The sequence below is a fragment of the Macaca thibetana genome, chromosome 4 (genome assembly GCF_024542745.1).
Source record: "Macaca thibetana thibetana isolate TM-01 chromosome 4, ASM2454274v1, whole genome shotgun sequence".
NCBI lineage: Eukaryota > Metazoa > Chordata > Mammalia > Primates > Cercopithecidae > Macaca > Macaca thibetana.
Window position 1 is genome coordinate 13,857,976 of NC_065581.1, and position 25,155 is coordinate 13,883,130.

The 25,155-nt window shown below is 42.9% G+C and overlaps 1 long non-coding RNA gene across 3 annotated transcripts; it reads right to left on the reverse strand.

Moving 5' to 3' along the window:
• Positions 1–1,704: 1,704 nt before the first annotated feature.
• Positions 1,705–24,699, reverse strand: LOC126953731 (uncharacterized). 3 transcript variants are annotated; one of them, XR_007725326.1, is made up of 7 exons: positions 24,593–24,699; positions 24,341–24,409; positions 23,723–24,127; positions 17,610–17,685; positions 15,987–16,050; positions 13,942–14,002; positions 1,705–1,859 (listed from the first exon to the last, which is right to left on the reverse strand). It is a non-coding gene; the product is annotated as an uncharacterized LOC126953731 (long non-coding RNA). The 3 variants fall into 3 exon arrangements; XR_007725324.1 differs by lacking the exon at positions 13,942–14,002; XR_007725325.1 differs by lacking the exons at positions 13,942–14,002; positions 24,341–24,409.
• Positions 24,700–25,155: the final 456 nt, after the last annotated feature.

Here is a 25,155-nt window from a genome sequence, read left to right on the forward strand (position 1 = left end):
AGAAGGAAGAAAGAGAGGCACCTTGGAAGGAAAGTGTCTGGGAGAGTTTCAGGAGGGAAGTGAGAGTGAGAAGAGGTTCAGAGGCGCAGCGGCCACTGAGGAATTTGAAAGAAGTAGAAAGAAGAAGCAATGGAGCCTCCTCATTGGTCTTGGAACTATAAAAATAACATCTGGAATTACTTTTAGTGACTTTTTTGGTGGTGTTTTTTTCTTTGAATCCTAGAACTGGATTATGTGAATCCTAAGATATAATAGGTTTATAGGAATCAGCAATGGTATGATGATTGCAAATTTTGTTTCTTTATTAACTGATTCTGTTGTCACCAAAAAGTTCTATTTTGGTTATATTTTTTCACATGTATCACTCAATGTTATGATAAATATACTCAAATGCTTTAGAGTAACTATGTTGCTCACTCAACAGTTTCTTTTTTTGTTAAGGCAAAGGTGTTAATTCTTTGCTACCTTGTTGTATAAGGAGGTAAGGAATTTTATTCACAAGGAAATTCTCATTTAAAACTAAAATGAAGCCTCATTTGCTATTTTGTGTCCTTAACTGCTACAATATGGTACTTTTCAAACTAAGGAAATTTCTTTGATTAGTATAGTGTTTTTTTTTTTTTCTATATTGAGTTGAGAAATCGTTTATTTGGAGACAAATTAACTTTTCCTTTTTATATACATGTTCAAAGTTTGTTTTTTTCTGATAATTGCTACATTTCTATTTTGAGTAGTATAGTTGTGTTCTTTTAGTGGCTTGTAATATGGTTAAAAAGATTATACTTTTTGCTTTCTTCCCCCTTAACATATGTTTATAATAGACTTCAGAGATATTTGTGTATTTTCTATTTCAGATGTATGGTTTAAATAACTATATGGAATCTATGATAATTATTGTTCTTTGAGAATCTAATCCATGTGGTTACAAAGTAGTCATATAACTATAACTATCTGATACTGGTGAACCTGGAGAACACATTTCTTTTTAAGTTTGACTGTGTTTTTGTCTTGATAACATGCCATTTTTGGCAGTTGTTCATCAAAGGAGATCCCCATGAAGTAGCCACTGTAGGCATCAGATATTAAGTAGGTATTAAAGGAGGCATCTCTTCTAATGAAATTCAGGAATCTTTGGGGTTTGTGAGAAGAGGAAGAAGAAGAAAGAGCACAGCCCCTTTCCCAGACAGAGAGTGTGGCTGGCCAGCATTACCATCTCAGAGCTGGCCGTGACAAGCGCCATCTGCCATGGCGGTTCAGCTCTGGCCTTTTTCCAGAATGGCAACATCAATGCTCTAGTTCCCTGTGAAAGTGGAGAAGTTAATTATACTTTAAAACTTTTTTCTGTTGCCTTAAAGATGCTGACTTTCATATATAGGTAAGAATATACATGTATAAAACGCAAGAATTATGTGATGAATTTTCACTTGAACGTGGGCATTAAAAGTAAGTTCTAGAGCCAGATTGGCTGAGTTTGAGGCCTGGTTCTGTTGCTTACCAGTCCTATGACAGGGGAAGTTACACAATCCTTCTGAGCCTCAGTTTCTCATCTGCAAAATGGGAGTGGTAAGAGTACCTACAGCACAGTTGTGAGAGCTAAATGAAATTGTGTAGGTAAAGCATTTAGGAGCACACAGTAAGCATTCAATACATGCTATTATTATTATTATCATCATCAATATCACCAGTCATTTAAATAACAGGCTTCTTTATTACATTTGAAATAATTTGTTGTATGGTATAATGGGAAGATCACTGGACTTGGAGTCAAAATCAATGGTTTCTTGGTCCCCATTTTACTATTATTCCTCTGTGATGCTTTCAGCATGCTTCTTATCCTCTCTGGGCTTCAGCTTCCTCACCTATAAAATAGAATGAGATAATGCTTAAGTCCTCTTTCAATATATTATTTGCTTCTTTTTATGACTTGTATTAAAACTTACAGTTGTCTTTTTAAAAAAACCCTGCCCTAATACTAAACCTACACTAGTAGTATCTATACATGCTCTCTCTCTCTCTCTCTCTTTCTTTTACACACACACATGTGCACACACACACAGAGTGCGAGAGACAATCTTACTGCGGGATTTACTTTATATGTCCGTAGGCTGATGTGAATCATTGAGCAACATAAAAATCGTATTGGAGGCCAGGCACGGTGGCGCATGCCTGTAATCCCAGCACTTTGGGAGGCTGAGGTGGGTGGATCACAAGGTCAAGAGATCAAGACTATCCTGGCCAACATGGTAAAACCCCATCTCTACTAAAAATACAAAAAAACTGGTTGTGGTGGCAGACACCTGTAGTCCCAACTACTCGGGAGGCTGAGGCAGAAGAATCACTTGAACCTGGGAGGCAGAGGTTGCAGTGAGCCAAGATCATGCCACTGCACTCCAGCCTGGGCAACAGAGCAAGACTCCGTCTCAAAAAAAAAAATATATTGGATTTTTCTTAAGGTCATAGTGATACTGCACTGCAGAAAATGACTAGTGTTTTCTAGCTTAATACACACACACACACACACACACACACACACACACACACACACACCAAACCCCTAACATCTTACAAATAAGACCTTTCCATATGAGTCCATAATTTTTTGGCCTTTCAACCTGATTTTTTTTTTAAGATGGAGTCTCGCTCTGTTGCCCAGGCTGATGTGCAATGGCACCATCTTGGCTCACTGCAATCTCCGCCTCCCAGGTTCAAGCGATTCTCCCAGACTCCTGAGTAGCTGGGACTACAGGTGCACACCACCACACCTGGCTACTTTTTTGTATTTTTAGCAGAGATGGGGTTTTGCCATGTTGGCCAGGCTGGTCTCAAACTCCTGGTCTCAAGTGACTGGCCCGCCTCGGCCTCCCAAAGTGCTGGGATTACAGGCGTAAACCAGCGCACCCAGCCTAGCCTGGTCATTTTGATGTAGATTAGTTTTGACTTAGCCTTCAGAGCTAACACCGTTAATCAAACAACTGACACTAAATGTGTATGTTTTGAAAAAAGTTACCAAGATAGTTTGAGTTCTCCTGAAAGTTGAGCCTGAATCAAAGGCTTGGAGGAGGGGTGACCCCAGGAAATAAGGGAGTGGAGAGAGGTAGATTAGGAAATAGGGAAAACTGATATACAGGTGAGTTATCCAGGTGATAGAAGTACAAGTCCACCTGGATCTCTGAGTAGTGTGGGTCTCTGAGTAGGTAGCCTCTCAGAATTGTCTCTCTGTTGGATGAAACCCTGGGGCATTCATCATCCACCACCAGTTCTGTCCATCCATTGGTTGGGGTTGCCCTAGGAGTGTTAATTGTCTTGTACGTCCAGGCTGTGTTTTGTAAGGGCCTGGTGGGCTCCTGGGAGTTCAGTGAATGATTTGAGGCAAGATGTGGAGACTAAGGTGAGGGTGTGGGGTGGGCTCCATAGGCGTATCTGAACTAGCAGGAACTGTTTACTGCAGCTGTGACCAAAATCAGAGGTGAGTCAAGAGGATGGGACACAGGGCAGCAAAACAGGCTGCTACAATTTCCCCTTAATGTGGCCACCTGCTGTCTCACCCTGTTTGGGACACCCAACTTTTCCTTGGGCCTCTTGCCTTCATTGTGGTGGGAGTGAGTGTGAGGAATGGGATGTGGGGGGCACTGGGTTGAAGATTAGGGATATCCATACGTCTCTGGTGAAAAGTGTTTAATTTTAAAAATGAAACTGTTTTTACAATGGTATATTGTTATTTTGATGTGGGGGTGAGGGCAGGGGAAAGGCACAGACAGCGTAAGGCTGAGGGTGAGGGGCATGCAGTGTCAGGGATGTTTGTTTGAAATATTACTAGGCAATAAAAAATGGTGTTTCTTTATTTTGATGCAGCATTTTGATAGGATTGACAAATGGCCGAGGAAAATGTCATGCCTTCAACCCCCATGTCAAAATGCCTGTTCTGATCAGCAGCGTAAGCACATTCCATCCAGCTGGATCTAAAAGAACTAAAATGTAAATGATTTTGGATAAGTTAATATTTATGCTAAGTTTTAATTGTATATATTTAAGGTGTACAACATGATGGTTTATATACCTACCTTGATATACATATACCTAGTGAAATAATTAGTCAAGCAAATTAATATATCCATCATCTATCTCATAGAGTTACCTTTCACGTACATGCACGCTTGTGTGTGTGTGTGTGTGTGTGTATGCTAAGAGTATCTCAAATCTACTCTTTTGGCAAATTACCCATCTGTAATACAATATTAACTATAGTCCTCATGTTGTACATTAGATCTCTAGACTCATTAATCCTGTGTAACTGCTTTATGCAAATATTTGTATTGAAAAGACAAAGATACTTGGAGATGCATATTTGGGTGACATATCATTCTTTCCATAATTATGAAAAGGTTGATCAATATTTTGACAGAATCATTTTGACAATGATAATTCATTGCAGGCTAAAAAAAAAATCCATGTGACTTTCAACTTTTAAAAATTACCAGATAACATTCCTAATAGATACTGCCACCTCTCCTGGCCCCATCCCCTCCCTGATTCTCATCTTTTCCTTCATTCCTTCTCTCTTCTATAAGAAAGTTATTTTAAATATTTATGTCTTCATTTATTGTTTTTCCCCAATAAATTTACCACATTAGCCATTTTTAAGTACAGAGCTGTTAAGTACATTTATACTGGTGGTTGTGCAGACATTACCACCATCCATCCACAGAGATTTTTGCATCTCGACAAACTGAAACTCTGTACCCATTAAATAGTAACTCCCCGTCCCCATACCCCAGGCAACAACCATTCCACTTTCTGTCTTTATGACTTTGACTACTGTAAGTACCTCATATGAGTGGAATTATACAGTATTTGTCTTTGTGTGACAGGCTTATTTCATCTAGCATAATGTCCTTGAAGTTCATTTGTATTGTGGCATGTATCAGAATTTCCTTCCTTCTTAAAGCTGAATAATATTCCATTATATATATATATATACACACACACACACACACACACACACACAAACAAACACACATCAAATTTTGTTTATCCATTCATTTATTGATGGGCACTGGGGTTGGCTTCTACCTTTTAGCTGTTGTGAATAATATAGCTATGAAAATGGGTATACAAATAATCTCTTTGAGACCCAGCCTTCAGTTCTTTTGGATGTATACCCAGTCATGGAATTGCCAGATCATATGATAATTCTACTCTTAATATTTTGAGAAACTGTCCTTCTGTTTTCCATAGCAGCTACTCCGCTTTACATTCCCATGCACACAGCATGAGAGTCTAAATTTCTCCATGTTTCCTCATACTTATTATTTTCTGGTTTTTCAACAGTAGTCATTCTAATGGATGTGAAACACTCTTTCTCCTTCAACTGGTACAGGATGTGAGGATTCCAGTTGCTTGGAATCAGTTGTCCTGGAGAGCCTCTGGGTAAAGGAAGCCAGTAGCTCTTGGCAGTGGTTACAGAAACAAGACACAAGATACCCTGAGCTAGAAAATGCATTGCTGTGCAGAAGTTCATTGGGATCACACGAAATAGGCTCACCACAGTCATTTATTGTGTTTTAATAGATTCGCTCAGGATAAATGGGAAAACAAAACCTCTTCAGTTATGGTGCTGTGATAGGCATGAAGAAAAGCTGTCTACCTTGGTTTTGCTCCAGTAGTTTTGCAAGAAGTCAAAAGTAGTGAAGATCTAGATACTCTGGAGGGTGTCTGGGGAGTGGGGTGGTGAGCAGTTAAACTTGCTATGAGTTATACTTCGGTGAAATGCTTCCTTGGAACAAACGCATCTATAATTCTCATTAATGTTTCTCATGGAGCCTCACGGCAGTGAAAGAAAAATTTCCAATGTGACAGCATATTCAAGGTGTGGTCTTGGGGTTTCAGCCAGCTCCAGGAGCATTGGCTTTGACCTTCATTTTTTTTTTCTTCGCTTCTGGTGAGGGTGATTCCAGGGACTTTTTAACCTCCTGTCTGTACTTGTGACTCACTCTCTTTGCACACACAGAAGCAATTTCTACTGTATGGGAAAGGTTCATTTCCCCATGACCCCCACATTTTGTTTTTCAAGTGCTCAACAATTAGGAACAAGTTTATTGTCATCCAGCTGAGGCAGTTAAGTGGGAGCATCACACCAGTATTTATGAAGGAGGGGGCTTAAATATGGGTAACAGAGGAATGTGATGTGTTTACGCCGGCAACAACCTAAGACATTAAACTTCCTCTTCTCCTGATCCTACACCTCTCCTTCCCCATCACCAGTGGTTAGGCAATAGGGTGACTGTTATGGGCTGAATTATGTTCCCCTCCCCCCCCAGTTTATATGTTGAAGCCCCAACCCCTGTATCTCAGAATGTCACCATATTTGGAGATAAGGTCTTTACAGAGGTGACTGAGGTAAAATGAGATCATTAGGGTGGGCCTTAATCCAATATGAGATGTCGAATGGAGACACCAGGGGTCCTGGGGCACAGAGAAAAGACCATATGAGGACATAGCAAGAAAGTGGCCATCTACAAGCCAGAGAAGGAGGTCTTGGAAGAAACCAACCCTGCCAACACTTTGATCTTGGACTTCCAGTCTCCAGAGCTGTGAGAGAATCAATTTTTGTTGTTTAAGTCCCTCAGTGTGTTGACTTCGTTCTGGTGACCCTAGCAAACCAATATAGTGGCCTTGTGCAGGTGAGACAGTTGAGAAAAAAAAGCAAAACTGGTTTTCCCTCTTTTCCGTGTGTGTGTGTGTGTGTGTGTGTGTGTGTGTGTGTGTGTGTGTGTGTGTGTCAGAGAGAGAGAGACAGAGAGATTAGAGGGCGGGGAGGGGAGAAGAGAGGAAGCAAGTTAACTGGAGAGAGAGCAGGTGAGTTTTCTTTTGCAGAACAGAATTAATGAAGTGGCCACTCTGCCTTCCCTGTGAACCTGGGAATTTCCACTCGTCCCTCCCACCGCATGCAGCGGCTTAATTGCCAACCCACGAAGTCCCAGTAGGATCCCCCAGGCCCGGCAGAGCCTGGCCTACGGTCCTGCGGGCTCTCCGCCTAGCTGCTCGGTACTCGTAGGGTGATGAGTCGGGACTTGGTGGGAGGCAGAGGGACTTCGGAGGGCAGGGCGGGGGCGAGATGGCCTCTGGTTTCTGTGGACAACTCGCTCAGGGTCTCAGCCACGGACTCGCGGCGCGGCTCTGCAGAGCGAAGCAGGAGCTCGACCCTTTCGCAGGGAGGGAGGGGGCGGAGGTGGCCGCACTGCCTGAGGGGTCCTACTCCTCCGGAGGACGCGAGGCAAAAGCCAGGAGGCTCACGACGCCCCCTGCGTGTCACATGACAAGGTCAGCCGGGTTGCCACCAGAGGGCACCAGCGGCTGGGACCCGCAGGAAAGGGAGGAAGAACAGGTGAGGCGAAGGCGAGGGCACCAGAGGGCGGCCTGCGGCCCGCGCTGCTTCGCAGAGGGGCCTCCACCTGGACAGTGATGGAAGTCAGAGCGACTCAACAGGACACATTCGCACCATTTGCACAGCTGGGTGAAACGACAACCCCTCAGCTGGGCTCAAATTACCTGAAGGGTCTGCATCTCCAACTGATTAGCTTTCGGTTTTCCTCCCGGGCTGCTCCTAGGGCACCCAGGGGGAGAGTTCCACACAGCAGAGTCATTAAAATTACCAATAAAAAGAGGAAAACTGCTACATATTTGTTCTGATTGAGCTGAGAATCCTGAATCCCGAGAATCCTGAAGTAGAATTGGTTCAGGGACCACCATTGGACAACTACTGTGTAATCCTCCGTCATACAAATGAAAGTCTTCTTATGGGTGTGCCCCCCATGGTGTGTCTAGAGGCTGGATTTTAGGACTAACACGAGCATGGCTGTGCTGTAGTTTAACGCAGAAAATTCCAATGTTAGGGCAGAACACTACTAGACGTAGTAAAGAGGGCCACTTCATAATAATAAAACATCATATTTAGCAGGAAGAGAGAATACTTGTGTGTACTTAGTAACAGAGCTTTGTGATATACCAAGGAAGATGGACAGAACCATTAGGATAAATAGACAAATCCACTCTCGTAGTTCAATATTTTTAACACACTGTATTAAGTCATTCTTGCATTGCTATAAAGAAATACTGGAGACTGGGTAATTTATAAAGAAAAGAGGTTTAATTGGCTCACAGTTCTGCAGGCTGTAAGGCAAGCTTGTCCAACCTGTGGCCCACAGGCCTCATGTGGCCCAGGACAGCTTTGAATGTGGCCCAACACAAATTCATAAACTTTCTTAAAACATTATGAGACTTTTTTGCGATTTTTTTAAAAGCTCATCAGCTATCGTTAGTCTTAGTGTATTGTACGCATGGCCCAAGACAATTCTTCCAATGTGGCCTATGAAAGCCCAAAGATTGGACGCCCTTGCTTTACAGGAAGCATAGCGGCATCTGCTCAGCTTCTGTGGAGCCTCAGGAAGTTCACAGTCATGGTGGAAGGTGAAGTGGGGTAGGCATCTCACATGGCAAATGCAGAGGCAAGAGAGGGAGAGCTGGAGGAAGGTGCCACACACTTTCAAACGACCAGGTCCCGAGTGAACTCAGTGTGAGCGCTCAATGATCACCAAGGGGATGGCCCAAGCCATTCATGAGGGATCCATCCCCACGATCCAAATACCTCCCACCAGGCCCCGCCTCCAACACTGGGGATGACAATCAACATAAGATTTGGGTGGGGGCCGGGCTCGGTGGCTCACGCCTATAATCCCAGCACTTTGGGAGGCTGAGGTGGGTGGATCATGAGGTCAGGAGTTCGAGACCAGCCTGGCCAACATGGTGAAACCCCGTCTCTACTAAAAATATAAAAATTAGCTGGGCGTTGTGGCACGCACCCATAGCCCCAGATACTCAGGAGGCTGAGGCAGAAGAATTGCTTGAACCAAGGAGGCAGAGGTTGCAGTGAGCCGAGATGGTGCCACTGCACTGCACTCCATCCTGGGCGACAGGATGAGACTCTGGCTCAAAAAAAAAAAAAAAAAAAAAAAAAAAAAAAAAAAAAGATTTGGGCTGCGACAAATCTCCAAACTATATCACAGACTTTTCTCAATTATTGAAGATCAAAAGATTGTAAATCAATAAGGACATGAGTGATTTCAATAATACTACTAGAACCAATAATACTATAATATAACATAAAACCTTGCATCTAAAATTTGGAGGATAAATATATTTTTTACCAGTACACCTGGAACATATACAAAAATTGACCATGAATGAGCCATAAAACTCATCTCAACAAGTCTCAGAGATCACCTATTTTGACTCTAGTGCAATTAAGGTAAAAATCGACAGGAAAAGATAACAATTTTGTGTGTTTGGAAATTAAAAAAATAAAATTCTAAATACCCAGTGAATTAAAAGAAGAAAGCATAAATTCAAAAATATTAAAAATAGAATGGTAATAATACTACACATCAAAATTTAAGTATACAACAAAAGAGGTATTTCACGAGAAATTTTTAGCCTTTAAAGGAAAAGCTGAACATTTAAGAAAGGAAATAATAAAGAGAAAAGTAATAAAACAGACAATGAAGAAACAATAGTGAGTATCAACAAAGTTAAAAGCTGGCTCATTGAAAAGGCAAATTTCTGGCAATGTTAAATAAAAGAAAATCTGCAATTAGACATATGGTAATAAAATTGCAAACCATCAAAGACAAAGAAAAAATGTTAAAAATGTGTTACCCAATAAGAACAAAATTATACTGTCAGTAGAGGTATCAAGAGCAAAAATAGAAACCAGCAAAGAAGGAAACAATATTTTTAAAGTGCTGAAGGAAAATAGCATCAATGTAGAATTGTACACCCAGTAAAACTTTTTCAATGAGAAGACTGAAATACAGATTTTTCTGATAAATAAAAGCTGAGAGTTTATCACCCACAGATTGTCACTAAGGAATTTCTAAAAGATATACCTCAAGAAGATGGACAACAACTTCAGAAGAAAGAGCCAAGATATCTAGTTTGGGAGGCCGAGGCAGGCGGATCGCCTGAGTTCAGGAGTTCAAGACAAGCCTGGCTAACATGGTGAAACCCTGTCTCTACTAAAAATACAAAAATTAGCCAGGTGTGGTAGTGGGCACCTGCTATCCCAGCTATTCAGGAGGCCAAGGCAGGAGAAATGCTTGAACCGGGGAAGCTGAGGTTGCAGATCGTGCCACTGCACTCCAGCCTGGGGGACAGAGCGAGGCTTTGTATTAAACAAAAAAGAAAAAAAAAAAAAAAGCCAAGATATCTAAACATATCTAAACATAGAAAAGGTACAGTAAAATATAGTATAAAAGATAGAAAATGGTACACCTCTAATAGAGCATGTGTTAGTCTGTTTGCATTGCTATAAAGGAACACCTGAGGCTGGTTAATTTATAAAGAAAAGAGGTTTAATTGGCTCACAGTTCCTCAGGCTATCCAGGAAGCATGGCACTGGCATTTGCTCAGTTTCTGGTGAGAGCTTCAGAAATCATGGTGGAAGGCCAATGGGAAGCTGGCATATTGCATGGTGAGACAGGGAGCGAGAGAGAGAGACAGCAGGGAGGCGCCACACTCTTTTAAACCACCAGATCTTGCATGAACTCAGAGTGAGAACTCACTCATTATCATGAGAGCAGCACCAAGTCATTCATGAAGGATCTGACCCCATGACCCAAACAACTCCCACCAGTCCCCACCTTGAACACTGGGGATTACATTTCATCATGAGATTCGGAGGGGACAAACATCCACACTATATCAGGCACTTGTCATGAATGGAGCTTGCCAGAGTGGAAGTTGCTCTGGATGAGTCAGTGAGTGGGTGGTGAGTGAATGTGAAGGCTTGGACATTACTGTACACTACCAAAGGCTTTATAAATGTTGTATACTTAGGCTACATTAAATTTATATTTAAAAATGTGCTCTGACGTTGGCTACAATGTTACTAGGCAATGGGAATTTTTCACCTCTATTATAATCTTATGGGATCATTGTCTTATATGCAGTCTGTCATTGACTGAAATATTGTAAAGCATGTGACTGCAGAATGTTTGTTTTCAAATCAGTCCAAGGGGAAAAATAAATTGGTAAAGAACCTTGATTAATCCCCAGGAATTAAAAAAAAGAAGAAAATATACACATAAACACACACACACGTGTGTATATAAATGTATAATAAATGTATTAATTTAAATCTTATTTGGTACTTTTTGTTTACCCTACTCATATAAGATGTTGGAAGTAATTTAACTATATCAGAAATCACAGTAAAGGTAAATGAACTTCTTCAGTTAAACAGTGCTCAAACTGTATTTAAAAAATACAATGATATGCTATTTTTAGAGACACACCTAAAAGTTAAGGACAGAGAAAGATTGAAAGAAAAAATCTCTATAACAAAAGAAAAAATATGTATATTTCAGGTAACTTCCTTCACTATTAAAGCCAGAATTCTGGAATCAGGCTAAAGGTTTCATGCTTCTTGCCCAGATGCTTGTTCTCCCAAGTGCCATGTGTGTGCCATTGCTCCTGACAACACAAGAAGTCAGTTTTCTAGTTTCCTAGGAAACTTGAGTACAGGGTCTTCTCATGCTGGGGCCCCATCACAACTGCTGTGGATCTCCTTGGTGGTTCATCAAGAGGCATGGAGGGATGCTCTTTTTCTCAAGTATTTTTTTTTTTTTTTTTTTTTTTTTGAGACAGAGTCTTGCTCTGTCGCCCAGGCTGGGGTGCAGTGGCCGGATCTCAGCTCACTGCAAGCTCCGCCTCCCGGGTTTAGACCATTCTCCTGCCTCAGCCTCCCGAGTAGCTGGGACTACAGGCGCCCGCCACCTCGCCCGGCTAGTTTTTTGTATTTTTTAGTAGAGACGGGGTTTCACCGTGTTAGCCAGGATGGTCTCGATCTCCTGACCTCATGATCCGCCCGTCTCGGCCTCCCAAAGTGCTGGGATTACAGGCTTGAGCCACCGCGCCCGGCCTTTCTCAAGTATTAAGAAGTCAAGGATGACAATATATTTTAAGTGCTGAAGGGAAAGAATTGTCAACCTAGCATTGTATACCCAAGAGACCTGTTTTTTCAAGATAGGTGACTTCATCCCTGTAACGTTGTTTAAAATTATGTCTTGGCCAACGCCCTTTGGGTCCCCTCCCATTGTATGGGAGCTTTGTTTTCACTCTATTAAATTTTGCAACTGCATACTCTTCTGGTCCGTGTTTGTTACAGCTTGAGCTGAGCTTTCACTCGCCGTCCACCACTGCTGTTTGCTGCCATCTCAGACTTGCCGCTGACTTCCACCCCTCCGGATCCGGCAGGGTGTCTGTTGCTCTCCTGATCCAGCGAGGTGCCTATTGCCATTCCCAATTGGGCTAAAGGCTTGCCATTGTTCCTGCACAGCTAAATGCCCGGGTTCGTCCTAATCGAGCTGAACACTAGTCACTCAGTTCCACGGTTCTCTTCCGTGACCCACGGCTTCTAATAGAGCTGTAAAACTCACCGAATGGCCCAAGGTTCCATTCCTTGGAATCCGTGAGGCCAAGAACCCCAGGTCAGGGAACAAAAGGCTTGCTGCCATCTTGGGAGTGGCCCACCACATCTTGGGAGCTCTAAGAACAAAGACCTGCCGATAACATTTGGTGGCAACCATATGGGAATTCTCCAAAGCGTTGAGTAATATCAGACCACTTTCACTTGCTATTCTGTCCTATCCTTCCTTAGAATTGGAGGAAAATACCAGGCACCTGTTGGCCGGTTAAAAACCATTAGTGTGGCCGTGGGACTAAAGACTCAGGTGTGAGGCTTCCTGGGAAAGGGCTTTCTAACAATCCCCAACCCTTCTGGGTTGGGAGTGTTGGTCTGCCTGGAAACAGTTTCTGCTTTCACAGTTTTCCTGGGGAAGCCAAGGGTCAACTACAGGCAGAAAGCTATCATTCCGAACTCCCAGCATTAGCTGCTTGAGATCATGGCACAGCCAGAAGTCTCTACTCAACAGTCGCCCATGCGTGCGCCCCTACCTTTCCTTTTGACCCACATCTCCTGGGTCCCTACCACGACTTCAAAATTCTCCTTACCTCTGAATCTACTTCCTCTGATCCCTGCCTCCTAGGTACTAATGGTTCAGACTTTCATTTGCTCTAGCAAGTTGTATCTCCAAAGGGATCTAAGGAAGCTCTATGCTGCATCCTTAGGCATCTGGGCTATGAACCCAGGGAGTCTTGTTCCTGGTGTCCCTCCCAATTTAGGCATATAGCTCTTGACATGGGCAGTTATGTGGGACCCATTCCCCACCACCCTTGCCAGGGCCTTAGAACGGATGACCCAGTATTTTAACAGCTGGAACTGGGTCTACAGCAACCTAATAGATCAGGATGAAAGCAAATTGAGTAAGTCAAGGCAAAGAGAGAGAGGGAGGAAAGAGAGGCAGAGAGGGGGGCGTGGGAAAGAGAGGCAGAGAGAAAGAAAAAAATAAGAGAAGTAGTAAAGAAAAAAACAGTGTGCCCTATTCCTTTAAAAGCCAGGGTAAATTTACAACCTATAATTAGTAATTGAAGGTCTTCTCTGTGACCCTATAACACTCCAATACTACCTTGTTGTCAGTGTAAACAAGGGCATAGCCTGAAAACACTGAGACCACTGACAACCTGTAGCCTTCCTATCAAAAATCCTTAACCCAGTAACCTGCGGATGGCCCAAATGCATTCACTCTGTAGCAGCAACTGCTTTGCTAACAGAAGAAAGCAGAAAAATAACCTTTAGAGGAAACCTCATTGTGAGGACACCTCACCAGTTCAGAACTATCCTAAGTCAAAAAAGCAAAAAAGTAGCTTACTAACTCAAAAATCTTAAAGTATGGGGATATTCTGTTAGAAAAAGATGACTTAACGTGAACCACCGAAAATTCCCTTAACCCAGCAGATTTCCTAACAGGGGATTTAAATCTTAATTACCACACAAAGGTCCGACCAGACAGAGGAGGAACTCCCTTCAGGACAGGACGATGGATGGCTCCTCCCAGGTGATTGAGGAAAAAACACAAGAGTTATTCAGTAATTGACAGGGAAACTCTTCTAAAAGCAGAGTTAGGAAATTTGCCTAATAATTGGTCAGCTCAAAAGTGCTAGCTGTTTGGACTCAGCCAAGCCTTAAAGTACTTACAGAATCGAAAAGACTCTATCTCGATCCTGACTCAAAAGGTTACCTACACACTCTCTGAAACGAATTTGCAATTTGCGTAAGAACTGTTGTTTATGGGAATGCATCTTGATGGGGCAGCTGGGTTGTTATGAAATACTCAGGAACCCAGCCCAGCTCTAGGACTCACCCCAAGCACAAAGGCAATGTTGGGCACGCTGGTAAAGGACCACTAGAATCCAGCAGCCTGGACCCCTTTCTTTGTGGTCAAGAAAGGCGGGAAAAGAGGTGCAGGACTGCTACATCGGTGAGCGTAACTAATCCGATAACCAGAGGTCCATGGGTGGTTATGCACCATGGAAAGGAATAAGCATACAGAACGCTCTAGGACTAATGTTAATCGGAAAATGATTAGGGGTGCTGGCATCCCTATGTTCTTTTTTTCAGATGGGAAACATTCCCCTCAAGGCAAAAATGCCCCTAAGATGTATTCTGGAGAATTCGGCGCAGTCAGAGTGTATGTACCTTTTACCCTGTCAGACTTGAAGCAAATTAAAATAGACCTAGGTAAATTCTCAGATAACCCTGATGGCTATATTGATGTTTTACAAGGGTTAAGACAATCCTTTGATCTGACATGGAGAGATATAATGTTACTGCTAAATCAGATACTAACCTCAAATGAGAGAAATGCCACCATAACTGCAGCCCAAGAGTCTGGCGATCTCTGGTATCTCAGGTCAATGATAGGATGACAACAGGAAAGAGAGCAATTCCCCACAGGCCAGCAGGCAGTTCCCAGTGTAAACCCTCATTGGGATGCAGAATCAGAACACGGAGATTGGTGCCACAGACATTTGCTAACTTTCGTGCTAAACGACTAAGGCAAACTAGGAAGAAGCCTAGGAATTACTCAATGATGTCCACTATAACTCAGGGAAAGGAAGAAAATCCTACTGCCTTTCTGGAGAGACGAAGGGAGGCATTGAGGAATTATACCTGTCACCTGACTCTATTGAAGGCCGACTAATCTTAAAGGATAAGTTTATCACTCAGTCAGCTGCAGACATTAGAAAAAAACTTCAAAAGTCCGTCTTAGGCCCGGAGCAAAACTTAGAAACCCTATTGAACTTGGCAACCTCAGTTTTTTGTAATAGAGATCAGGAGGAGCAGGTGGAACAGGACAAACGGGATTAAAAAAAAAAAAAAAAAAAGAAGGCCACCACTTTAGTCATGGCCCTCAGGCAAGCGGACTTTGGAGGCTCTGGAAAAGGGAAAGCCTGGGCGAATGGAATGCTTAATGGGGCTTGCTTCCAGTGCGGTCTACAAGGACAGGTCCTTTTAAAAAAGATTGTCCGAATAGAAATAAGCCACCCCCTCACCCTTGCTCCTTTTGTCAAGGTAATCACTGGAAGGCCCACTGCCCCAGGGATGAAGGTTCTCTGAGTCAGAAGTCACTAACCAGATGATCCAGCAGCAGGGCTGAAGGTGCCCAGGGCAAGCACCAGCCCATTACATCACCCTCACAGAGCCCCGAGTATGCTTGACCATGGAGGGCCAGGAGGTTAACTGCCTTCTGGACACTGGCATGGCCTTCTCAGTCTTACTCTCCCACCCTGGACAACCATCCTCCAGATCTGTCACTATCCGAGGTAGAACAGGTAGTCACTAGATACTTCTCCTAGCCACTAAGTTGTGACTGGGGAACTTTACTCTTTTCACATGCCTTTCTAATTATGCCTGAAAGCCCCACTCCTTTGTTAGGGAGAGACATCCTAGTAAAAGCAGGGGCCGTTATACATTAGAATTAGGAGAGGGAAAAAGGGTAAATATATATATACAGACTCTTAAGTATGCTTACCTAGTCCTCCATGCCCACGCAGCAATATGGAGAGAAAGGGAATTTCTAACTTCCGAGGGAACACCTATCAAACATCAGGAAGTCATTAGGAGATTATCATTGGCTGTACAGAAACCTAAAGAGGTGGCAGTCTTAAGTTGCCGGGACCATCAGAAAGGAAAGGAAAGGGAAATAGAAGGGAACCACCAAGCGGATATTGAAGCCAAAAGAGCCGCAAGGCAAGACCCTCCATTAGAAATGCTTATAGAAGGAACACTAGTATGGGGTAATCCCCTCCAGGAAACCAAGCCCCAGTACTCAGCAGAAGAAATAGAATGGGGAACCCCACGAGGACATAGTTTCCTCCCCTCAGGATGGCTAGCCACCAAAGAAGGAAAAATACTTTTGCCTGAAGCTAACCAATGCAAATTACTTAAAACCCTTCCCCGAACCTTTCACTTAGGCATTGATAGCACCCATCAGATGGCCAAATTATTATTTACGGGACCAGGCCTTTTCAAAACTATCAAGCAGATAGTCAAGGCCTGTGAAATGTGCCAAAGAAGTAATCCCCAACACTTCAGGCCGTACGTTTCAATCCCTCTATCTTTAACCTCTTTGTTAAGTTTGTCTCTTTCAGAATCGAAGCTGTAAAACTACAAACGGTTCTTCAACTGGAGCCCCGGATGTAGTCCATGACTAAGATCTACCGTGGACCCCTGGACCAGCCTGCTAGCCCATGCTCTGATGTTGATGACATCGAAGGCACCCTTCCCGAGGAAATCTCAACTGCACGACCCCTATTATGCCCCAATTCAGCAGGAACCAGTTAAGAGCAGTCATCAGTCAACCTCCCCAACAGCACTTGGATTTTTCTGTTGAGAGGGGGGACTGAGAGACAGGACTAGCTGGATTTCTTAGGCCGACTAAGAATTCCTAAGCCTAGCTGGGGAAGGTGACTGCACCTACTTTTAAACATGGGGCTTGTAACTCAGCTCACACCCAACCAATCAGATAGTAAAAAGGGTTCACTAAAATACAAATTAGACTAAAGCAGGAGGTAAAGAAATAGTCAAATCATATATCGCCTGAGAGCACAGGGGGAGGGACAATGAACGGGATATAAACCCAGACATTCAAGCAGGGAGCGGCAACTCCCTTTGGGTCCCCTCCCATTGTATGGGAGCTCAGTTTTCACTCTATTAAATCTTGCAACTGCAAAAAAAAACAAAAACAAAAACAAAAGAAAGAAAACAAACAGAAAACCCCAAAAAAACAAACAAAAAACAAAAAACCAAGAAAATAACAACTATGTCTTTTTCTCCTTGTTTCAACCCAACCACTCTGAACATATTTTTTTAATCATAGAACTTATCCCCATCTGACATATTATATATTTTTCTTATCCATTTAATTATTATCTCTTTTTGTCTTCCTCTCTCCCCCAGGAGAACACAAGCTTCAGGAGGGCAGAGATTCCCAGGGAATAATACATAGAGTCCTTCAATAAAGATTCCTGGAAGTTCAGGTGTTACTCATGTCATAAGTACAGTCTTAACTTCACAGAAGGATGTACAGCCATAAAAAATAATTGTTTTTTACAATCCTTCCTGTTATCCAGTTATCACAGGATTAGGTCCTTACCAAGGAGACTGTGTCTGACTTCTAGGCCAGCTCAGGCCCTGGCTATCTCTTCCTTCATCACTGCTTCAGAAGGAACCTGTACAGATAACACAGCCATTTATTCTTTCTCTTCTGAGTTTAAGTGGTGGTTTGGCTTGTTTTAGGAGTGACTTTTAAAGACAAAAGTTTTGAGATCCTAACCAATTGGAGATGAATTAAAATTGAGATAATGCATTTCTGATTGAGTCATTATTTTTTTCCCTCAAAGTGTCGTTTATACAGTAACAGGTATTTCCTTGGCCTCTTGCTTGAATCTTCAAAATAGTTACAGAAAAAGGTGATTAACAATGATTTTAAGGCTCCAAGCAGTCCAGCTAGTGGAATTGCCAGGAATGCCTTAAAATTCTGCCTTGTAGCCTAGTGTGTACATGAGTGTGTGTATGTGTGTGTGTGTGCATGTGGGGTGTGTATGTGTATGTAACTGTGTGTGTGTGAGCATGTGGGCGTGGTGATATGCATTTGTGAATGTGTGTATGACTGTGTGGGATGAGTCTGTGTGAAACTCTTTGGGATCCCTCATGACCACCTCTCCTTCCTAGCAGGACCTGACTTAACGCTCAGGTCACTGTGGAGATAACCCCTGCCTGCCTCCCTCTACCCCTGTAGCCTCTGCTGCCTAGTGCCACACAATCTTGCTTAGGAGGCTTTCTCCTTCCACTAACACCCTGTGACTCCAGGCTGCCATTGCCTCTTCCTTTGAGCTTTCTCTCAGTATTGCCATCAACTTCTCGGGGAGCTGCTACCTGGAGTCTCGTTGGTCCAACCCAGTTGCTTGCTTGGCTGAGCTATAGGAAGTGGCATTGCATTTGTCTACCTTAGGACCACCTCTTCCTCACCCTCCCTCTGTCCTATCCCTTCCATTTCGACCTTTAGGGAGTGCTCCACTCCTTCACATCTAGTTTCTTCCTCTCTATTTTGGTGTTTATTATAATCATATCTTTTCAAGAACACACTATTCCACAAAATAATACATGAGTAGTTTCCTTAATGCAGTATTTATGCTTCTGTTTCATAATTATTATTATTTCTTTTTTTTTTTTTTTTGAGACGGAGTCTTGCTCTGTTGCCCAGGCTGGAGTACAGTGGTGTGATCCCAGCTCACGGCAACCCCTGTCTCTCGGGTTCAAGTGATTCTCTTGCCTCAGCCTCCCAAGTAGCTGGGATTACAGATGCCCGCCACAACACCCGGCTGATTTTTCTATTTTTAGTAGAGATGAGGTTTCACCATATTGGCCAGGCTGGTCTCAAACTCCTGGCCTCAAGTGATCCACCCACCTCGGCCTCCCAAAGTGCTGGGATTACAAGCATGAGCCACCGTGCCCAGCTTACAAATTATGTTTTAATGGCTGATAGTGATGTTTCCCTCTATTGTAACTTGACATTTTAGCTGCTTAAAACAAGAAGCTTATACTCAGTAAACGCAAACACTTTTCTCCTCTAGAGGCTTTTTGTTTTTTTTTTGGCATTTATAAACCTCTCTTTGGACACTTCATTTTTTTCCCCATCCTTATGCAGCAGAGTATGTTCAGCTTTTGGAAACAATACTTACCAGTTTTATAATTTTGCTGGTTCTTGTCTCCTCTTAATTGCTCTTTGGATTTTCTCCAAAATGTTAACATTTATCTCCAATTAAAAGGTGCCAAAAACATGGCCACATTTCTTCCCCTATCTTGGAGCTAAGCTGACTTGCTTCCTAATTGAGCAAGGCATGAAACTCTGAATATAGCCAGTTGAGCTGTTAAACCAACAAAGAATGAAATTTCGAGCTCCAAGAAGGACATTTTTATAATATATTTTGAAAAATTTCAGAGACAGAATCTCACTCTATTGCCTAGGCTGAGTGCAGTGGCACAATCTTGGCTCACTGCAGCCTCAAACTCCTGGGATCATGCGATCCTCCCACTTCAGCCTCCTGAGTAGCTGGGACTATAAGTGTATACCACAATGCCCAGCTATTTTTTTAAATCAAAAAACATTTTTTTAATAAAAAATTTTTTAAATTTTATATGTAGAAATGGGGTCTTGCTTATTGCCCAGGCTTGTCTCGAACTCTTGGGCTCAAGTGATCCTCCTGCCTTGGCCTCCCAAAATGTTGGCATTACTTACAGGTGTGAGCTACCACACCTGGCCTGGTACATTTTAAAATTGGGACCCACAGTCCTTTCTCTAACACAATGGCTCTCAAACTTTAGAATCAGCTGGAAAGCTTATTAAAATGGTGTAAGCCCAAGCCTGTCACATACCAAATTAGAATCTTCAGAAAGTAGGGTCCAGGCAAGTCTGGGAACCACTACCACAACATGTAAATAACTGAGGATTAAGGGCCTATTGCTACAGAATCTTGAGATTGAAATTGTTGCAATTTGAATGATTTTATTCATTTCAATAAGGGAAAGAAAGAAGGGGACTAGCAATTAGTGAGTGCAAACTTCAGCGCCTTTGCACCTCCTGTTTTTGCTACCTGGGATGCTCTTTCTCCACATGTCAATTTCCTGTCTCCTGCTCAGCAGTTAGTGTCAGCTAGAATGTGCTCTGATCAGAGAACTGTTCCATGACAGTCTTTTTTTATTTTTTGAGATGAAGTCTTGCTCTGTCGCCCAGGCTGTGGTGCTATCTCAGCTCACTGCAACCTCCACCTCCCAGGTTCAGGCGATTCTCAGCCTCCCAAGTAGCTGGGATTACAGGTGCGTGCCACCACTCCCGGCTAATTTTTGTATTTTTAGTAGAAGTGGGGTTTCACCATGTTGGTGAGGCTGGTCTCAAACTCCTGACCTCAAGTGATCTGCCCATCTTGGCCTCCCAAAGTGCTAGGATTACAGGTGTGAGCCACTGCGCCTGGCCAATAGTCTTGTCTAAAGAAGTATCACTTCTTCTCACTCCCACTCTCTATTATTTCAACCTGTTTCGTTGCCTTTATAGTACTTAATAATCATTGTCTGAAGTTATCTTGTTTATAGCTTTATAGTTTATTGTCCTCTTCCCCTATTGGAATGCACTTCCTAAATCCTCAAGCCTAGGACAGTACCTGGCACGTAATAGGTGCTTAAAGGTGAATGAATGAATAAATACGCTAGGTTTATTTATTCATGATTTCACTGAATCCCCACGGCTACCTAGTAAAGTAGACATTGTTCTGTCTGTTTCATGGTTGAGGAAACTGAGGCTCAGAGAAAGTAAATCACTTAGGTCAGGCACAATGGCTCATGCCTAAAACCCCAGCACTTTGGAAGGCTGAGGCGGGAGGATCATTTGAGGCCAGGAGTTTAAAACCAGTCTGGGCAACGTAGCAAGACCATACCTCTACAAAAACTTAGCTAGGTGTGGTGGTGCACACCTGTAGTCCCAGGAGGCTGAGGCGGGAGGATTGCTTGAGCCCAGGAGGTCAAGGCTGCAGTGAGCTTTGATCATGCTACTAGAGATAGGGTGAGACCCAATCTTTAACAAAAATAATAATAATAATAATAAAATTAAAAAGGAAAGGAAAGAAAATCACTTGCCCCAAAGTCATTTGGTTAGTGGCTTATGTTACTGGAATTTGAACCCAGGTCTGCTTGACCTCACAGTCTATGTTTCTTCTAGTAGCACATATCAAGCAGTAGGAGATGCTGTGCCCAGTTAACAGAAATGGAAATGATTTCCCTGTCCTCAAGGTGCCTGTAGCTCAGTGGGATGACAGATTTGTAAACACATATAAAGACAGGCAAGGTTTAAACATGGTGATGACAGCTAACGTGGTAATGATGATGCTTTGAATTGCCCTTTTCTCTGGGAATGGCACCCCCATCCATCCAGTTTTTCAGATAACTCTTTGTTTTATCACGAATGGCCATCCAACCACTAAGTCCTGTTAATTTCTACCTCTTAGTTATGACTCAAATTGCAAGGGATATGGAAATATATCCTCATGGACATGTTCTTCAGAGAGGTGGCCGTGCTTCTTCAACTGATCTACTGCAACTGCCCTGTTACCTCCTCACTCATCCTCTCTAATCCATTCTCAGTCTGCAATCCATCTTTCATTTCATCCATTCCGGAGTCAGACAGTGCTTTGTAAAACAAATTTTATTTCATCTCTTTGCTTAAGACTCAAGAGCTACACACAGCTCTTAATGTAAAGTCAAAACTTCTTGGTGGCCCAGTCACTCTTTATTCTCTCAGCTTCTTCTTCTTCTTCTTCTTCTTCTTCTTCTTCTTCTTCTTCTTCTTCTTCTTCTTTTTTTCTATTTTTGAGACAGAGTCTCACTCTGCAGCCCAAGCTGGAGTGCAGTGGTGCAATCGCCGTTCACTGCAACCTCTGCCTCCGGGGCTCAAGCGTTTCTTGTGCCTCAGCCTCCCAAGTAGCTGGGACTACAGGCACATGCCACCATACCTGGCTAATTTTTTGTATTTTAGTAGAGATGGAGTTTCACCATCTTGCCCAGAGTGGTCTCAAACTCCTGAGCTCAGGAGATCTGCCCGCCTCAGCCTCCCAAAGTGCTGGGATTACAGGCTTGAGCCACCGCGCCCAGCCTCTCAACCTTTTCTCTTATCATTTTGTCCTTTCTCACTCTACATTCCAGCCTTCTGCTACTTAATACAATATCAACTCTTGCCTCCTGACCTTTGCACATGCTGGATGATTCCTTCCCTCACTCAAGCTGAACATCTCCTGCTCACCTAGGAAGCCCTCCCTGATCACCCAAGTTGAATTAAGTGCCCCTCATCTGCGCTTCCAAAAGACACTATTCATCCTCACATCATGACACTTATAAATGATACTGTAATTACTTTTTTGTCTATATCCTTCAAGAAGGCATGTTCATCATTGACTGTTAGTGAATAGCATTGTGCCTGACATTCAGAAAATGCTTAATACTTTGTTGTTGTTTTTGGCACATGAAGGAAGTAAGTTGCTGGTGATATAAAGGCATTTGTGATGGAATTTCAGGCAGGAGGGAAGGACCTGTTTTGATAGACAGAAACCTGGTCCTCTGTCTTGTCTGCAACCACTGCCATAACAAAATACTACAGACTGGGAGGTTTAAACAACAGAAATTCATTCTCTCATAGTTGTGGAGGCTAGACATGCAGGATCAAAGTGTGGGCCGAGTTGGTTTCTACTGAGGCCTCTCTCCCTGGCTTGTAGATGGTGTCTTCTTGCTGCGTCCTTCTGTGGGCTTTACTCAGTGTGGACTGTTGATGTGGTTTGGCTGTGTCTGGACCAAAATCTCATTTTGAATTGTAGCTCCCACAATTCCCATGTGTTGTGGGAGAAACCCGGTGGGAGATAATTGAATCACGGGGGCGGTTCCCCTGTAATGTTCTCCTGGTAGTGAATAAGTCTCACGATATCTGATTTTATAAGGGGTTCCCCTTTTGCTTGATTCTCATTCTCTCTTGTCTGCTGCCAGGTAAGACGTGCCTTTCACCTTCCGCCATGATTGTGAGGCCTCCCCAGTCACATGAAACTGTGAGTTTATATACATACACACATATATATTTAGATGGAGTCTCGCTCTGTCTCCCAGGCTGGAGGGCAGTGGCGCGATCTCAGCTCACTGCAACCTCCACCTCCCAGGTTCAAGCGATTCTCCTGCCTCAGCCTTCCGAGTAGCTGGGATCACAGGCGTGAGCCACCACAGATAATTTTTGTGTTTTCAGTAGAGACGGGGTTTCACCATGTTGGCCAGGGTGGCCTCGAACTCCTGACCTCAGGTGATCCACCTGCCTCAGCCTCCCAAAGTGTTGGGATTACAGGCGTGAGCCACCATGCCCAGCTGAAACTGAGTTTATTAAAGCTCTTTTTCTTTATAAATTACCCAGTCTAAGGTATGTCTTTATCAGCAGCATGAAAATGGACTAATACAGTAAATTGGTACCGGCAGCACAGCCCCGTGTCTCTTCCTCTTCGTGTAAGGACACCAGTCATATTGGATGAGGCCCCCCTCATAACGGTTAAGCATATACAGCCTTATTTTAATTTAACTGCACCTTTAAAGGCCCCATCTCCAAATAATCACATTCTGAGGTACTGGAAGTCTGGACTTCAACATATGAATTTCGTGAGGGGACAAAATTTCATAACACTCTCTTACCTCCATGTGGACAAGCTGAAGGTCTGTGCCAGCTCTGGAGCTCCCTGAAGAATGGGTTGAGGCCTCTGTTGTGAGCAAAACAGCTTCTCCTTCACCCATTTCCTGCCTTCTTCATTTCTACCAGGTGGATCTCCTGGTATGGCATTACATTACTAAAAATGGCAGATAAATGGACTCCATGCCACTCTGTCTTAGAATCTGTGTCCAGAGGGCCTTTCTATGACCCTCAAATTACAGGACATGATGGCTACTTATCTGCATATATTACAAATTCTGATCTCTGCTTCGGCAGTATCACACTAAGTAAGATTGAAGAATTTATTCTCTGAGGAGCAGCACCATTTAAAAAGAAAGATGTGATAATATTACCAGTCTGAGGGGTGACATTTGTATAATCCTCAGTAGCTGAAAAATGACAGAACAAAGAGTATCAGATGAAGTTTCAACACTGAGACCCATTTTATTACCCGTTTTCTGTCTCTTTAGTTCCTTTTTGGAGTCATTACATTGCCAAAAATATATGCAATCCTATTTTACCTTTAGAGATTCCTTTCCAACAGGTTGCTGGTTTTGTTGATCAAATAGGCCTATTCACCGAAAGAAAATCTGAATGCTTACCACTGCACATGTACTTTTCTGTTGGTCTTTAGGTTGTGGTTTTTGAAATCTCACGTTATTTGACAACACCTTCAAGAGAAGAAGAGTTATGCCTGACTAGTACTGGCATTGTAGATGGCAGAATATCTCAGGGTACGTAGGAACTGGTTTCATTGATCCAAAACCTAGCTTTCTTCCCCTCCCTGAAGGCGTTCCTAAAAAGTATGGGAAGAAAGTAGTAATCAATAAGTTTGAAAAAATTAAAATTCTTACCATATGTCTAGGTGGATTCTGGCTCAGTGTTTGTTTGGATAGCCCAGGAAGATTCATGTAGGGAGTGATGGAAGGTTCTATAATAGCTCCTCCAGCATCTTCCCTTTCCTGCTTTGCTCCAGGTGATGACTTGGGTCTTAGAGGGCTGCTGTCAGCTATTATGAGATGAGGCATTAGCTAATAATAGCCTGTCCTATGAGCATCTTGCCAGGAATTTGTGTAGCCCTGCAGTCATTAAAATTGTGAATTCAATTTTGGATTGACAGACTGTGCCAAATACGACTTTATCCAGAGTATACTTATTGAAGTCAAAACCTGTTGAGAACTCTAAAATTACCAGAGCTGATGCACTCTGAATCACATAGTCCTGAGAATTGAGGTGTCCTGAAAGCACAGGGTGTTTTTTTCATTAAACCAGTAATGAATTTATTAATTCATATATTCACTCATCAAACATTTCCTGAGTCCTATATCAGGCACTGAACCTGATCCTGGTAACAAAGACCAATAAGATGGTCTTCACCTTCTAGGAGAGGGGTTGGCACACATTTTCTCTAAAGGGC